At 45.0% G+C, this 6,000-nt stretch overlaps 1 protein-coding gene across 1 annotated transcript in view; it reads left to right on the top strand.

Moving 5' to 3' along the window:
- The first annotated feature begins 729 nt into the window (after window positions 1–729).
- The window catches only part of CPNE3 (copine 3), a 68,550-nt gene continuing 63,279 nt past the window's right edge, over window positions 730–6,000 (top strand). Inside the window, exon 1 of the mRNA XM_016185662.2 lies at window positions 730–829. The gene's annotated coding sequence lies outside the window, so the exon portion shown is untranslated. The remainder of the gene's footprint in view (window positions 830–6,000) is intronic.

The following is a 6,000-nucleotide window of genomic DNA, read 5'->3' as shown; positions in this document are numbered from 1 at the left end:
CTCAGTCCAGAGAGTCATAGGAATTTTTTCACACATTTTAATTCATTTCCATTTAGTCATTTTTTTAAAAATATATTTTTATTTATTATTAGATAGGGGCAGAGAAATCGAGAAGGAGGAGATAGAGAGAGACAGACACCTGCAGCCCTGCTTCATTCACCACTCCTGAAGCTTTCCCCCGAAGGTGGGGGGGGGGGGAAGGGGGGCTTGATCCCAGGTCCTTGGGCACTGTAGTGTGTGCTTAACCAGGTGCGCCAGCGCCTGATCCCTAATTTTTACTTATTTTAGCGCATGGGGCTTTCGAAAGACAAATGATCCCATGAGCAGCATTGTAGTATCAACCAACAGCCAGGGAACAGAAATCATATTAAACGAGATAAGCCAGAAAGAGAAGAATGAATATGGGATGATCACACTCACAAACAGAAGTAGAAAAATAACTACAGAAGGGAAAACACAAAGCAGAACTTGGACTGGAGCTGGTGTATTGCACCAAAGTAAAAGATCTTGGGATGGGAGGGAGTGTTCAGGTCCTGGAACATGATGGCAGAGGAGGACCTGGAGGAGGTGGTGGTGATGGTGGTGGTGGGCGATTAGACTGTTAAGTGGGGAGAAAAAAGAAGAAGGAGAAGGAGAAAGGTGTGGGAGTCCCAGACAGGCTGTGGCCATGGTGGGCGGAGCCTCTCCATAGCCCCATCCCTCCAGTACCCGCCCCGCCCCGCCCCGCCCCTCCCAGAACAGCCCCAGGTCCTAGTGAGTCTTTGGCTGTTCCAGCGAGTCCTGCGGACACTGTCCCCCTTTGCCCGACTTCTACCTGCGACAGCAAGATGTGAGTGACTCTCTCCCGGCTTTGGGGCAGGTGTAGTGGAGACCCCGAAAGCCACCGATCTTTTGGAGAGGACAGAGCAGGGCGTGGGGGTGGGGGTAAGGGGTGGTATCCGGGCCCGCAGGCTCTGCGGAGTGGGACCCGCTCGGCCCGCGCGGGAAGGGCTCCCTGTTCCCGCGCAGCCCCAAATCTCTAGGGCCGCGAAGGCTCGCCAGCTTCTCCCAGCGCTGTCCGTGCCCTGGCAAGCCCGGGGGTTAGCCAGCACCTCCGGGAAGAGCAGCAGTTCGGGGCTCAGAGCTGGGCCTCCAGCGCCTGCTAGGCCTGGCACTGGTGCACCTGGGCGGGCAGTGCCCAGGACTCAGCAGCGTCAGGGGCGAAGCTTGGTGAGATGGGGAGGGTTGGGGATGGGCCTGCAGACCCCAGGGGACTTGCCCCGAAATCGCTTAGCAGTGGGGTCTCCGCACCACGCTGTGGGGTGAAGCAACTGTCCAGAGGAAAGGGGCGCACTGCAGAACATCCAAGGGCTCCAGGAAAAGTTGCTAGGTGGGATGGGTAAAGGTAGTTTCCAGAAGGAAGTTGTAAAAAAAAGGTATATCCTGGCAACATCAGAGTTGACTTCTTAGTGGTTTGGGCTTACTGCAGGGCGTGGAAGGAAGTGCAACTACACTTGTTTTGCAGTGCAGGAACTTCTGGGAAACCTAGCAGACAGACTGAATTTGATGATCTTGATGATGACCTACAGTTTTCGCTGGTCCTTAGTGTTTGCTGTCTTTTCATTGCTGCCTCAGTAACAGATAATCAAGTAGAAGGAAGATCTGAATTGGGTATTTGATCACACTGTTCTGGTACTTTGGTTTAATACAACTACAAACTTAAGTGGTATTGCTACACCGTTTCATACTTGTTTCAAACTCAGTTTGAGCAATGTGCCAAATTATACAAGTGGTAAGTGGTAACATTAGAATTGAAACTCAGTTCTGAGTAATTTCAGAGCCCAGGCTTTAATAGTTTAATGTTAAAAACTGATAACTCTTTGGGATAAGACTTGGGTCCAAGTCTGTGCTTTGAGGTTTGCTAGCTGGGTGACTGTGGGCAACTTACTTTACCTCTTAGGTCCTGTTTCTGCACTTGTAAAATGAAAAAAAAAATTATCTAAGTCATAGCATTTTCAACTGAGATTGATTAGTACAATATTTGTAAGATGCTTAGCAGTATGCCTGGCGCTTATTGGTAAGCTATGTTTAGCTACCTCTATCTTGCTGTTGTCATTAATTGAAGTTAGCAAACTCTTAACTTTGAGCACTACCAGCTAGTCACATAAACCTTGTGAAGGCCTGAAGTATAGCTATAAGAAAGTAGGAAAGGATAAGGAAATGGAGAATTAAGAACAGATAACATATATGATAGTAATTGCAGTGACATATTGAATAGATTAATTTCTAGTACTCAAAACCACAATTCTACTTTTGTGAGACTCTTCTTTTTCCGGTTTACTTTACTCAAGGTCAGGAGGACAGAGCTGACCTTTGAGGCCTTGCCCTTACAAGGATTCCTCCACATCTTACTCCCAACCCCCAGGGTATCCCTGGATATTCCAGACCTACCAGATTCTGCCACTCACTGGGGACTTTCTTCTTCACCTTCTCCTTCTCCTTCCCCTTCTCCTTCCCCTTCTCCTTCCCCTTCTCCTTCTTCTTCCTTCTCCACCTCCTGCTTCTCTTCCTCTTTCTACTTTCTTTTTCACTTGTGTTTAGATAGAGGTTTAGAGATATCAAGGAGAGAGAGGAGAGACAAGATTGTTGGTACCTTTTTATGGGGGAAGGGTCTAGAGCCCTGGGGGGTCACATGTGACAGAACATGCACACTACCAAGTAAGCCATCTCTTGGTGCCCTGCAAAAAATTTTAAAAAGTGATTATTTTTGCCTGATCAATTGAAAAAAAAAAGTATCTCATGTTGACTTGAAGGAAAAAAAAAATCACAGGTGTTTTTGGAACTGCACCATATTTGAGGTTCTTTGGATATGAGAGGTGGAGCAGACACCTAGCATTTAGCATTTCACATACTAAAAGGCTCATAACACAAACCTCACAATAAGATGTGAAAGGAATAAAAATTTCCTTTAGGATTTCTTTTAGCTACTAAGAAATAGAGGCAGAGGAGATTACATGTAGGAATGGGAAAAACAAGAAGATTCTTATTTGGTTATTTTTCTTTTTTAAAGATTACTTGATGAATATTCTTTTTTTTTTCCCTCCAGGGTTATTGCTGGGCTCGGTGCCTGCACCATGAATCCACCGCTCCTGGAGGCCATTTTTCCCCCTTTTGTTGCCCTAGTTGCGGTTATCATTGCCATTGTTGACGTTGCTTTGTTGTTGGATAGGACAGAGAGAAATGGAGAGAGGAGGGGAAGACAGAGAGAGAGGGGAGAGAAAGATAGACACCTGCAGACCCGCTTCACCGCCCGTGAGGCGACTCCCCTGCAGGTGGGGAGCCGGGGGCTCGAACCGGGATTCTTACGCCGGTCCCTGCGCTTTGCGCCACGTGCGCTTAAGCCACTGCGCCACCGCCCGACCCCCGAATATTCTAATTTTATCTGTAAAACATAAACATTTTATAGACAGTGACCTTCATTTCCACATACATAGCAGGAAAACTAATTACCACAAGTTTTTAAATATTAAAAATGTTATTGTCATTGTTTAAACCAAAGTACTGCTTAGCTCTGCTTTAGGTAGTGCCAGAAATTGAGTCTAGGGCCTCTCAGCCTTAGGCAAGAAAGTTGTTTTTTCTTTAAAACATTTTTTTATTATCTTTATTTATTTGTTGAACAGAGACAGTCAAATAGAGAAGGATGAGGTGATAGAGAGGGAGAGAGACAGAGACACCTGTTGCACTGCTTCAGCAAGGTGAGGACAAGGGGCTTGAACCCGGCTCTTTGCACATAGTAACGTGCACTCAATCAGGTACACCACCACCCAGCCCCCCAAAAGTTTTTTTTTCCATAGTCGTTATGCTATCTCCCGGGCCCTAAATATTTGTTTAATATGTTCTTTACAATGTTTTTTCTACTGCTCTGAATATTTCTTTTACAGCATATATTCAGATGCTATGTCCCAGCTACTTTCAATTCTTGTATAGATGTAGCCATAGTTTTCCTTTCAATTTCTTTCTTATTTATTTCCCTTTTGTGGTCCTTGTTGTTTTATTGTTGTTGTAGTTATTGTTGTTGGCTTTGTTAGATAGGACAGAGAGAAATAGAGGAGGGGAAGACAGAGAGGGTGAGAGAAAGATAGACACCTGCAGACCTGCTTCACTGCCTGTGAAGTGACTCCCCTGCAGGTGCGCTACCGCCTGACTCCCCTCTTTCTTTTTTCTTTTTTTTTTTTTAGAAATGACACTTTTTAAAGTTTTTTTTTAAATTAATTTTTTAATATTTTATTTTTGAGAGAGATGCAGAGAGAGAGAAATACACACAGAGAGAAACATCAGAACACTACTCAGCTCTGGCTTATGGTGCTGTAGGGGATTGAACATGGGACTTTGGAGCCTCAGGCATGAGAGTCTGTTTGCATAACCATTATGCTATCTCCCCCACCCCTTAAATTAATTTTTTATTATCATCATTATTTATTTATTGGATAGACAGCCAGAAATCCAGAGGGAAGGGGGAGATAGAGAACAAGAGAGACAGACACACCTGTAGACCGGCTTCACCACTGGAATCTTTTCCCCTGCAGGTGGGGACTAGGGGATTAAACCCCATCCTTAATGCATTATAACATGTGCACTCAACTAGGTGTGCCAACCACCCAGCCCCTCCTTTCAATTTCTTTTTGGTACTACTGTTTTTTTTTCCCCCCTACTTTTGCTAGAGTTCATTTTCTAACACTTTGTTTAGTCATTAATTTATTATGCTGGAAGTATGCCTGTCAGCCAAAGTTGGAAGAAAGTTAGTATTAAATATGAAATGTGGCACATGGTGCGAAGCGCAAGGACCGGCATAAGGACCCCAGTTGGAGCGGTGAAGCAGGTCTGCAGGTGTCTGTCTTTCTCTCCCCCTTTGTCTTTCCTTCCTCTCTCCATTTCTCTCTCATATCTAACAACGACTACAACAATAAAACAACAAGGGCAACAAAAGGGAATAAATAAATTAAATAAATATTAAAAAAATGAAATGTGATTAAATAACATTTTGCCCTTCATAGCTTAACAATGAACCTTCAATCACTTCAAAAACATGATCTTTCAGGTGCCTCTTTTAGCAAGAATCAATGCTGATTGAATTGATGTTAGTGGGTTTACAAGGTTTGTGGAGCTTGAATTTAGGCTTTCCTTTGATGTGTCTACTGCCTTCCCCCACAGGCTTCTTCCCGCCCATTACTCTTTGTCCTGTAGGCTTTTATTTATCAAAGAAGAGATTGCAAGTTAGGTTAAAGTCCAAACAGAATATTTAGTGGATAATTCTTTTTTTTTTTTTTTTTTTTTTTGACTCACAACAACCTTTATTCACTCTTGTACAATACCCAGGCCCCGGTCTAACGCGGCGTGCCGCAGGGCACGGCCAGGCGGACGTCCCACCATCTGCACACACTCCCGGGGCAGCTGCTAGTGATGGCCATGGCCCGTAGTCTGCTTAGAGGCTTTCAAAGCTTTACTTTTCTTATCTGCACTCCTGATCTTATAAACAATGAAGCCCATCAAGCCCATTCCTACCCAGATCTCCTGGTAAACCTGGGTGTAGTAGGGCCGCAGGGGGCTCCAAACATTTTTCATAAAGCTTTGCAGCATCTCGACGCCGGACCCGGGCTCAGGCCGCCGTTGCCGCACAGCCGACGACTCGGAAAGGTCACAGTGGATAATTCTTAAAAGTCTGACTGAGGGGGAAGGGAAGACAGCATAATGGTTATGCAAAAACTCTCATGCTTGAGGCTCCCAAGTCCCAGGTTCAGTCCCTGACCCACCATCAACCAGGGTTGAGCAGTGCTCTTGTCTCTCTCTTTCTCTTTGAAATAAAATAATCTTTTTAAAGGTTGCTTGAGAAGAGGATCTAAATTACTACTTAAATATTTTAAGTGGTTGACTTAACAGGTAGAAAACGGCCACCCAGGGTTAGAGGCCACCGAGGGTTTGAGTCCCTGCACTGCGTAGTCTGGAGCAGTGTTCAGGTAACTC

Source organism: Erinaceus europaeus, chromosome 1 (assembly GCF_950295315.1).
Source record: "Erinaceus europaeus chromosome 1, mEriEur2.1, whole genome shotgun sequence".
Taxonomy (NCBI): domain Eukaryota; kingdom Metazoa; phylum Chordata; class Mammalia; order Eulipotyphla; family Erinaceidae; genus Erinaceus; species Erinaceus europaeus.
Note: the sequence above shows the minus strand (reverse complement) of the source record. Positions and strands in the feature narration are given on the sequence as shown.